The sequence below is a fragment of the Hibiscus syriacus genome, unplaced genomic scaffold (assembly GCF_006381635.1).
Source record: "Hibiscus syriacus cultivar Baekdansim isolate YM2019G1 unplaced genomic scaffold, ASM638163v2 tig00110429_pilon, whole genome shotgun sequence".
NCBI lineage: Eukaryota > Viridiplantae > Streptophyta > Magnoliopsida > Malvales > Malvaceae > Hibiscus > Hibiscus syriacus.
This window is the reverse complement of record NW_024062733.1, coordinates 4,580,280-4,592,502: the sequence shown is the minus strand read 5'-3', so window position 1 is coordinate 4,592,502 and position 12,223 is coordinate 4,580,280. Positions and strand designations below refer to the sequence as shown.

The 12,223-nt window shown below is 32.2% G+C and overlaps 1 pseudogene; it reads right to left on the bottom strand.

Annotated features, from left to right (window-relative positions):
• Positions 1-739: 739 nt before the first annotated feature.
• On the bottom strand, positions 740-5,514 carry LOC120124982 (annotated as a pseudogene).
• Between the last annotated feature and the right edge of the window lie 6,709 nt (positions 5,515-12,223).

Sequence of the window (12,223 nt, the reverse complement as noted above, 5' to 3'; positions counted from 1 at the left end):
GAGACATAGTTAGTATTTGATTACTTTTTTTGTTCTTTCTTCCAGGGTTCATGCCAACCTGTGACAGTCATGGTAACAGGATATCGGTGTGCATTCTATAGTTGCAGGTTTCTGGGGTGGCAGGTACTTAGCTACTCAACGATAAATCGAATCTGAATATCTGACATTTTCATTCGAGTCCAAATAATATAGCATTTCATTGGTTCATGACTACATTTTCGGAGCTAGTACAACTCTCTTCGAACATTGTCATCTCCACTGCAAGTCACCTGGTTTTGTAAACGTGCAGAATTGAACAACGAACAAGCAGAAATGTTCCTTGTACATAACTTCATCTACATTGATCCAGAACACTCTTGGCTTTCCTAGAGAATGGGCCACAGAATCCCAGTTAACGCGTAGAAATCACTAGACAGAGAACAGTCCTCCTATAAAAATATCTCTTTTATATTTACAAAACATGTGGTATTCTTGATACCTAATAAAATAAATTAGGATGCAACATTTATGAGGAACACTGGGAAACAATAAATTTAGCCTTCAGAGAGATAGACTGACAGAGAACACTAGCAGGCATCATGTTCAAGTAGAATGAAAAACAAAAGTGAAAACTGAAATATAAGAGATATGCTTACATTTTTTTGTTTAACTTACAGAACAAAACTAAGTATAATATTAACCATCAAAAGCAACAACAATGTTTATACTTACAAAAGATAATATCCATGACACTCTAAACTTAAGCATATATGTTGACTATATTATATACACAAAAATTCTCCAAGTCAAAAGGTTGACATATACTTGGAATCAGGAGAAACCCTAATGACTGTGGGTTACCGACCCATTTCGAAGTACTCTTTGTGAAGTTTTGTAATCTAAGAGTACTTGCATCAGCATGAGATTTCACAATTAGCTCATAGAAGAAACCTCTCTCGGTTAAGGGTCTAATCCGGCTCAATGTGATTACATTCCCCAAAGTCTCAACCTTATTATGGAGAATGAATAAAGAACCGTCAGTCTCCTCCCGAAGAATAAGTGACTTTTCAGAAACTCCAAAGGTGATGGATGTTAAACGATCATAAAGGAAACATGTTGCAGAATACTTGTGTACATTACCAAAGTGTGCACTTAAATCCTATGATGAACCCTCAAAGTAGAACTCGGGAAGAAGGCATGAACATGGCACAAATGGACATGCCTTTTCATGTTTTTGCTTCAAGCTATAACTGAATGCTTCTTTGCACCCTTACTTTGTGTTTTGGCATGACACTTTGACGGATTCCAAAACCTTCTCAATTACCCTGCAGCGACTATAGCCAATCGGAGTCGAATAGGATGGACATCTATTCCTTATTATAATGCAACAAGTAGAGCAAGATATATGCCCATTCTCACACTGAATTGCCAATCAAACACAACAATTCATCAGGATGCATTTAATATATGAACAAATGAATAAAACCTTATGGATACGACATATATTCAACATGAGTGTAATACCCAAAAATTTAGAGAATGACCAAAATGAAAATTTTGAAAGTTTGATGGTCAAAGTAGAAAATTGGGAAAATTTTGAGGAATTAAGTGATAATTTACTAAAAAGAATTTTATTCCATAAATAGATAGTTTACTCTTGAGAGTGGAGTTTTTTTTAGAAATCATATTTTTGAATTTAGAATTTTAGTGAAGAAAAATTAGAAAGGGTTAAAGCCGGTAAGGAATCGGTAATTTTAGATTGAATTGGAATTTTACAAATCATATTTTTGGATTTATAATTTTAGTAAAGAAAAATTAGAAAGGGTTAAAGCCTATAAGGAATCGGTAATTTCAGATCGAATTAGAATTTTACAAAAATTTGAAGTATGTTATAAAATGGTTGGAAATATTATTTTAATATTTTAGATCAGAGAAATTTGGTTTAGAAATGTGCAATTTTTTCAGATTTGACCGAAATAGTGGAATTTAGTGATTAAAACGCAAGTTTTGAGACTTTCATGGATAAAGATGAGGTGTCTTGGTTTTATGGTGAATAAGAAGATTCAATAAGGGTGATTTTGTCTCATCCCAATTAAATGAATATTTTATTCATTTATAGTGGAATATAATGTAAATTAATATGAAATGCACCCAATATTTTATCCAAATTGCTCATCTTCTTCTCCAAGCTGCGGGGGGTTTTCTCCAAAGGTGAGAAAAAGCTTCAATTCAATTTTTAAGCAATTTCCTTAAGATTTTGAGTATCCGTAAAATAGAAAATTGTAATACGCGAAAAACGCTATCATTTGGTACCAATATTGCATGATAATATTGTTGGTGTTTAAAGATCCCAAATTCTATAGTTTGTGTTCATATAAGGGATTATGAAATTAATGATGGATCTTGATGTTTGTGAGGTAGTAGATTCATATTCAAACATGTATGATGATTAGAACATGTTTAATCTTTCTAGAACTTGTTCTTTAAGTTTCGGCCATGAATTGTTTGAGTGAGAAAAATTATGGAAAAATTATATATGGGTTGGAAATGATGAAGGAAGTATTCTACAAGCCTTAAAAAATTCAGGGATTATTTCGTAACATTTGAAAAGTTAGGGGGATCAATTCGGTAATTTTGGAAAATTGATGGGTTATTGTGTAAGTGTTATATAATTGATGTACTATGGTGGAAATTGTTGTTTGGGAATTAAAATGAGTGTTAGAATGTGAAATATGACTATTTTGGAAGTTTGAAAAGATTTGTGATTTAAGTACAACATTTGCATAGTTGGGGTACTTAAATGTAATTATACTTTTGTAAAAGCATTTGAATGATAATAATTTCAATGTTGTATTTATTGATATTAAGAATCTAAGTGATAAAATGGTGAAGGACCATTTTGTGTAAATTGGAAAAGTTGGTTCCAATGTTAAAAGGAATTAATAAGTGTTAAAGTATTTGGTGGTAAATAGTTTCAAGTATGATTATGGAATTTATTTTGGAAATGTATTTATGTTAGTACAATACTAACATATATATAGATATAAATCTATATTTTGTACAAATCGTGATTTACTCGGTGTTCAAAGCAAGTCAAGTATAAAAAGGGTTTATTGTGGAACATAGTGAGGCATATATTTTGAATGATATAAAGTGTCAAGGTGAGTGCAATACATGCATGAAATTATACATGAATGTTTTATACATCATCAGGAAGACTTTCGATAAGTCAACCTTGTTTATAGCAGCATGATATTATGTCATTTATCATATATTTGACATATTCTAAATATGTCAAAGGTTGAATATAAAATGCATTGATAACTGATTGTTGCATGTGATTTTTATCATGAATGATATCGCGGGTATGAACTACCCAATGTTAAATGGTATTGATATACTTTGCCATGGATGGATCAAATAAAATTGACTATATGCCCAAGTATGTTATTGAGGTTCAGTGGTATTAATGGCATGCCATAGAGTCTAGCAGCTGCATAATAGGTAGTACTAGAGTGTCTAGAGAATGCACATAGTGTAGGCCTCAAAGTGTCTAGCGAAGACACAGTACAAAACACTACGGTGTACAAGGTGGGTAAAGTTTGACCTCAGCACTACGGTGCATTATTAGGTGAGCAAAGCTCGACCTCAACACTTCGGTGCAATATTTGACTCCTATAATGGGTTCCTCATACAGTTATACTTTGGGTTATGGTTTATTGGTTAATAAATGGTAAGCATGCAAATAAGCTTGCGAACTTATGGTATTAAATGGTAAGTATATTGGTAAACTAAGCTTATGAGCTTATGGTATTAAATGGTAAGTATATTGGTAAAATAAGCTTACGAGCTTATAAGATAAATGGTAAGAAATTTTATATTATTTTGATCATGGTAAAATATTGGATATGTTGGTAACATGATTTTATGGCATTTTGAATTTGACATGGAAATTCATGCATGAATTGTATTGCACTATTTATTGATTTAATTGTCTCACTAAGTATATACTTAGTGTGTGATGATTTTCACGCGTAGATGAAAAGCCAATAGTGGAATAAAGAGTTCAAAGTGACATCAAGCATCGGGGAGTATATTTCAATATCAGTAAGACATCCTATGATGTAATGTTGACTTTGTTAGTGGCATGTACCTATTAATGTTTTATTTGTTTTGTTGAAAAAATTTGGAAACAAAATGGAAATTTTATGGTGATGAAAGGTTAAGTTTTTATGAGTTAAAATTTTCTAGAATGCTACAGGGGTACCAATACCCTGCTACAGTTACTGATACCTTCACTGTTCACGATACTATTCATAAAAAAATCTTTTGAATTAAATTTGTTATAACGAAACATAATTTATATGATATGATATTTTTATAATATCAGTTACCATTTTAAGAAAATAAATTTTAAATCGCTTTTGAATTGGAAAATGATTTTTAAAAATTCGGGAGACATCTATAATCTGTATAGGTATAATTGTACGGGTTATGGGTGTTACAATGAGCTTATGGATACGACCCTCCAAAGACCCTTCAAGTACATAAAAAACCTTGCAATGCATTTTGAAATAGCAATTTAGATTTAACATATAACAACGATTTCACTTATTTCCCCTTACAAATTCGTATGGGGAATAAGAAATATTTGAATTCCACATAATTCTCATGATCTATCAACTAACTAACCATCCTCTGCCACTGAAGCTAACAATCACTTTCTTCACCATCTATATAGTTCCTTTTAGCAGTCTCAAGCTTCGATTCTAGTATTCAATTATAGAATTTAAGCAGATTTGCTAAATAAACAAACATTATCTTCGCAAAAAAAGTACAAAAATCACAATACCAACTAATAAACTGAAGTCTAGAACTAAGCAATTTCTCTCCAATCATATCCCCCAAGTTAATATTCAAAGTTTTGCATGAATAACTAGTGTTGAAGGATTCATCTCATATAAATTTATAGAACAAACAATTTGAAAAGAGAAAACATAGGTGAATTTGAAAAGCCTTCCCTAACAAACAGAAATCTTTAAGTAAAAATCAAACTTTTAGAAACATTTCACCAATAACAATAAAGAAAACCCAGTTGTATATTAAAGAGGAAACACTAGAATCTGAATCCTTTTTGTCCCAAAAATTAAAACCCATCCTAAAACCCAATCCTTTCACCATAAAAAAAGGAAATTAACGAAAAATTTGAATTTTTTTCACCAAAGAATAGGAACCCTATACCCTAAACCACCAAATTATCGATAATTAAATGACCAACCTAAAAATTAGGGATACCCAAGGCCTCGTAATAAATAGAATAATCAAGAACTTTAGGGTTAGCTAACGTAATTGAAATAGATCCACATAAGAATAAGTCTGTTGGAGCAGTAATGGAGTCTCCTTGCAATAATTCTGGCCAAATCGAAGAAGAAGATGATTTTTTTTTCGACTAGAAGCAAGCTGGGAGAAGGGTATTTCAGACAACAGGGACGGGAATAAGCAAAAACCTAAGGGAGATGAGGGACTGATATTCATGGGAAAAACAGGAAAAAAATATCATTGTTGGTATTCATTCTTTACCTGCACTTGGGAATGTGGCTCATCCAAACATGGGTATCAATACCCGGGAAAAAACATTCCTCCTAGGAATGAAATATGACGTGAACAAAATGGGGCCTAAGAGTTTAGATCTAAAGAGTTACCTTCAGGTAATTTGGATCTCCGGTGACGATTGGACTCTATGATAAAAAAGAGCACACAAACGATCATGAACGATGAGGCTTTAAAAAAGACTATTGGTTTCTCTTTCCTCTCTACTTTTTCATTTTGGTTGCTAATAGTTCGAACGTTTTCTTTTTTAGGTTTGAATGCTATCGTTTTTCTTGCGGTTGGGTTTTTCTTTTTCTCGAATCTGATTTTTTTTATATGAGTTCTCTAGTGAGTTTTTTTTGGTTTCTAAGACACTATTTGATTTTTTTGGTTAAAATGACGACCTTCCTATTTTTTTGTTGTTGGGTTTTTGTATATTTGTTTTTCAATTTCTCGTCCTCCCTTTATTTGTGTGTGTATGTTTGCAAGTTATATCAACCGAATGAAATTATTCCTTTCTCTCTCGTGCATTGTAGGACGTTGGAAGAGTCTGTCAAGGCTATTTTCAAACTATTTTGCAGAGGGGGAGGGGACGAGTGGTCTCACTGCTTCTTGTGATGGTCATAAGTGACCAAATGAGGGCTAGAAGGGCTTGTTATTGTGGCTGGATTACACGTGAGGATGCTGAAGTGGATAGTTACATGGTGGTGGATGGCGACACAGAATATTCTGTTGCTGGCAGCAGAGGTGGATGAACTCTAGGGTTTCAAAACCTAGTTCATTTAGACAACCTATATCGTGAATCCAAAATGGATCCACAACTGATTAAGACTCGCAATAGTTGATGGAAATTAGGGTTTTAAAACCCTAATTGTTACAAAAAATCTAAGCAATTGGATGATGGATCAAATTGGACGACTGGGATTTCTCTACAATGGTGGTGCGGATCTAGGTTTAAAAATGCTAACCCTCTTTGGTTTTTACACGTGGCCCTCCACCTTTTGGGCTTTAGCTGGTCATTTGTTGGATTATGGAACTGTTGGGCTTTCGTTTTGTAACAGACTTAATTAATCTTTTGATTTAATTTGTATAGCCAGCAAAAAACAAATATTAATAATAATAGAATTTTAACCCATTTTATTTCATTATATTTAATATTTGTAATAATTAAAATCTAATCAAACCCTTTAAAATATATATATTAACTATAAAATAATTTAATAATAATTAAATAACGAAACAAATATATTAACCTTGAAACATATATACATATATTTAATTATAAGGCAAAGAATAATGAGTCTATCTATTAAAATCAATATGTAATTAATATATTTAAAAATTCAATTAATAATAATTATAATAACAAATTAATATACTATAATATAAAACTAAATAAAATTTGAAATAGGACTCGAACAAAAATGAGTGTCTATAGCGATGAAGGCTCTTTAATTCCTAAACATGCCACATTTAACTCCATACCACATGGCTAAATCATTCAAAAATTTGGGTGAATTTTCAGTTGAGATGCAATTTAGAAGAAAACATGAAGCTACATTGGCGATTAAAGAGTATAGCATCAAAGGCACTGTTGATATCCATGTTACAGAGTCCAACAAGAAAACATATATCCAAAGTGTGTTAAATATGTCCCAAAGTTCAAGTAGAAGATCAAAGCTTCAAAATTTAAAAGGCAGATGATTAGGTCATCATAAGGTAATGTTCCTCACACATGTTTGTGAAACTCCATTGAACAAGACCACCGACTATTGGACTCCGATGTAATATGACAATACGTGAAGGTATTGGTTTAAAAAAATTCAAGGATCTCTTGTTCAGTGTTAGCTACATCTATTTGAAGCCAGTTTGGATACCATGTAAAATACGACAAGATTTTGAATGCAAATGAGAAGCCAATGGAGCTTACGTATAGAGATTAGGATAAATCTTACAATGAGCTACCAAACTTATTACAAGCAACGAAATAATTTATCCATGAAACAATAGTGAAGTCTCAAACCATGTCTGCATACAACGAAGAAGGTCAACTTGTTCCATTGAAGAAAATCTTTTATGGACACTTTTGAGCATTCAATTCATACATATAAAGATTTTCATTTTGCAATTGTATGATCCAAGTAGATGGTATGTGGTTTTATGGTCAATATAAGCATACATTGTTGATTGCAGTTGTGTAAGATTGTCAACGAAATATCTTCCCACTTGCATTCGTTACTTTTCAAATAGATACAGAAGCTTGTGATTTCTTTTTAACCAATCTACATAAATATTTTGTTCGAGAAAATAGAGTTTGGTTGATATCCAATCGAGTAATAGGCATTTTAGCGGTAATTAAATGACCAAAAAGTCGATGGATACTTCCACATGCATATCCCACATTTTGTATTCGACATATTGGTAAGAATAGTATCGACTAGTTTCATAACACTCGCATTCGTAGCAAGATAATAAACATGGGTAAGTTTTATTTTCAACATGCTATTTTCCTCTAAAGAAACAAAATGTATGGCTCCCATGGGCGAAACGAATGCATTTTTGGGTGACTATATAAGGAATATCATAGGGTTAAGAAACCATATATCCTCATTTGCTTCAGCCACCCAAAATTCAAAAGAAAGACTTTTAGAGAACACACACTCTTTTCTCTATGAACCCCCGAACGATCACCACTCTTTGGCGCGTTCCACTGCGACTCACAGTGGATGGAGCTCGAGACAGATATGTTAGAATCAAAACATAATTGATATAAAATAATCAAGATTTAATCATGTCAAACCATCAAGAATAAAAATACTAGATTAGTAGAAGCGTACCTGAATTAATTGATAGGTTGAAATTCACGAATCTTTCTTTGGTTGTGATCTTCCAAGAAAATAGAGTTTCAAGTAGAAAATCTCTAACGGGAATAAGAGTAAATACGATATTCTCTATTTCTTGGGGACCATAACCCCTTTATAAAACTAATTTAAGAATCAATTATTGTTTGTACTTATAACTCTTCCCCTGGTCAAATTATAAGTACAACATTAATAGTATCTACACTTTTATTTTCATGACACTTCTAATATCTTATGACTTTATAACATAATTGGTCACTTAATTTATGTCATATTTTATAATAACAGTATACATTATAAATATATGCTCATAATTATGGATTTTAATCCAACAAGATAGCCTTCAATGATCCTCTTAGTCCCCTAAACCCAAAAATAAGTCGACTTCTAAAAAAACACCCTAGGAGTTTAGATCTAAAGAGTTACCTTCGGGTAATTTGGATCTCCGGTGATGATTGGACTCTACGTTAAAAAAGAGCACACAAATGATCACGAACGACGAGGCTTTGAAAAAGACTATTGGTTTCTCTTTCCTCTCTATTTTTTCGTTTTGGTTGCTAATATTTCGAACGTTTTCTTTTTTAGGTTTGAATGATATCGTTTTTCTTACGGTTGGGTTTTTCTTTTTCTCGAATCTGATTTTTTTTTTTTATGAGTTCTCTGGTGGGTTTCTTTTTGGTTTTCTAAGACACTATTTGATTTTTTTGGTTAAAATGACGACCCTCCTATTTTTTGTTGTTGGGTTTTTGTATATTTTTTCAATTTCTCATCCTCCCTTTATTTGTGTGTGTGTGTGTGTGTTTCAAGTTATATCAACCGAATGAAATTTTTCCTTTCGCTCTCGTGCGCTGTAAGACATTGGATGAGTCTGTCAAGGCTATTTTTAAACTGTTTAGTAGAGGGGGAGGGGACGAGTGATCTCACTGCTGCTCGTCATGGTCATGAGTGACCAAAGGAGGGCTAGAAGGGCTTGCTGTTGTGACTGGATTACACGTGAGGATACTGAAGTGGATAGTTACATGGTGGTGGATAACGACACATAAAATTATGTTGGTGGCAGCAGAGGTGGATGAACTCTAGGGGTTTCAAACCCTAGTTCATTTGGACAATCTATATCGTGAATCCAAAAGGGATCCACGACTAATTAAGACTCGCAATAGTTGATAAAAATTAGGGTTTTAAAACTCTTATTTTTACAAAAAAATCTAAGCGTTTGGATGATGGATCAAATTGGACGACTGGGATTTCTCTACCTTGGCAGCACGGATCTAGGTTTAAAAACCCTAACCCTCTTAGGTTTTTACGCGTGGGCCTCTACCTTTTTGGTTTTAGCTGGTCATTTGTTGGGTTATGGAACTGGTGGGCTTTCGTTTTGTAACAGACTTAATTAATCTTTGGATTTAATTTGTATAGCCTGCAAAAAAAACAAATATTAATAATATTAGTATTTTAACCCTTTTTATTTCATTATATGTAATATTTGTAATAATTAAAATCTAACCAAACCCTTTAAAATATGTATATTAACTACAAAATAATTTAATAATAATTAAATAACGAAAAATATATATCAACCTTGAAACATATATACATATATTTAATTATAAGGCAAAGAATAATGAGTCTATCTATTAAAATCAATATGTAATAAATATATTTAAAAATTCAATTAATAATAATTATAATAATAATAATAATAAAATTAATATACTATAATATAAAACTAAATAAAATTTGAGATAGGACTCGAACAAAAATGAGTGTCTATAGCGATGAAGGCTCTTGAATTACTAAACATGCCACATTTAACTCCATACCACATGGCTAAATCATTCGAAAATTCAGGTGAATTTTCAGTTGGGATGCAATTTAGAGGAAAACATGAAGCTACATTGGTGATTAAAGAGTATAGCATCAAAGGCCATGTTGATATCCATGTTACAGAGTCCAACCAGAAAACATTTATCCGAAGTGTGTTAAATATGTCCCAGAGTTCAAGTAGAAGATCAAAGCTTCGAAATTTAAAATACAAATGATTAGGTCATCGCAAGGTAATGTTCCTCACACATGTTTCTGAAACTCCATTGAACAAGACCATCGACTATTGGACACCGATGTAATATGGCAATACGTGAAAGTGTTGGTTGAAAAAAATTCAAGGATCTCTTGTTTAGTGTTAGCTACTTATATTCGTAGCCAGTTTGGATATCATGTAAAATACGACAAGATTTTGAATGCAAATAAAAAGGCAATGGAGCTTACGTATAAAGATTAGGATAAATCTTACAATGAGCTACCAAATTTATTACAAGCAATGAAACGATTTATCCTTGAAACAATAGTGAAGTCTCAAACCATGCCTGCATACAACGAAGAAGGTCAACTTGTTCCATTGAAGAAAATCTTTTATGGACTCTTTTGAGCATTCAATTCATACATATAAATATTTTCATTATGCAATTGTATGATCCAAGTAGATGGTATGTGGTTGTATGGTCAATATAAGCATATATTATTGATAGCAGTTTCGCAAGATTGTCAACGAAATATCTTCCCACTTGCATTCATTACTTTTCAAATAGATACAAAAGCTTGTGATTTCTTTTTAACCAATCTACATCAATAATTTGTTCGAGAAAATAGAGTTTGGTTGATATCCAATCGAGGAATAGGCATTTTGGCAGTAATTAAATGACCAAAAAGTCGATGGATACTTCCGCATGCATATCCCACATTTTGTATTCGACATATTGGTAAGAATAGTATCGACCAGTTTCATAACACTCGCATTCGTAGCAAGATAGTAAACATGGGTAAGTTTTATTTTCAACATGCTATTTTCCCCTAATGAAACAAAATGTACGGCTCCCATGGGCGAAACGAATGCGTTTTTGGGCGACTATATAAGGAAAATCATAGGGTTAAGAAACCCTATATCCTCATTTATTTCATCCACCCAAAATTCAAAAGAAAGACTTTTAGAGAACACACACTCTTTTCTCTATGAACCCTCGAACGATCACCACTCATTGGCGCGTTTAACCACTCACAGTGGCTGGAGCTCGAGATATATATGTTAGAATCAAAACATAATTGATATAAAATAATCAAGATTTAATCATGTCAAACCATCAAGAATAAAAATACTAGATTAGCATAAGCGTACCTGAATTAATTGATAGGTTGAAATTCATGAATCTTTCTTTGGTTGTGATCTTCCAAGAAAACAAAGTTTCAAGTATAAAATCTCTAACGGGGATAAGAGTAAATACGAGATTCTCTATTTCTTGGGGACCATAACCCCTTTATAAAACTAATTTAAGAATCAATTATTGTTTGTACTTATAACTCTTCCCCTGGTCAAATTATAAATACAACATTAATAGTATCTACACTTTTATTTTCATGACACTTCTAATATCTTATGACTTTATAACATAATTGGTCACTTAATTTATTTTATATTTTATAATAACAATATACATTACAAATATATGCTCATAATTATATATTTTAATCCAACAAGATAGCCCTAAATGATCCTCTTAGTCCCCTAAACCCAAAAATAAGTATACTTATAAAACAAACACCCTAGGAGTTTAGATCTAAAGAGTTACATTCGGGTAATTTTGATCTCCGGCGACGATTGGACTCTATGATAAAAAAGAGCACACAAACGATCACGAACGATGAGGCTTTGAAAAAGACTATTGGTTTCTCTTTTCTCTCTATTTTTTTTGTTTTGATTGCTAATATTTTGAACATTTTCTTTTTTAGGTTTATATTCTATCGTT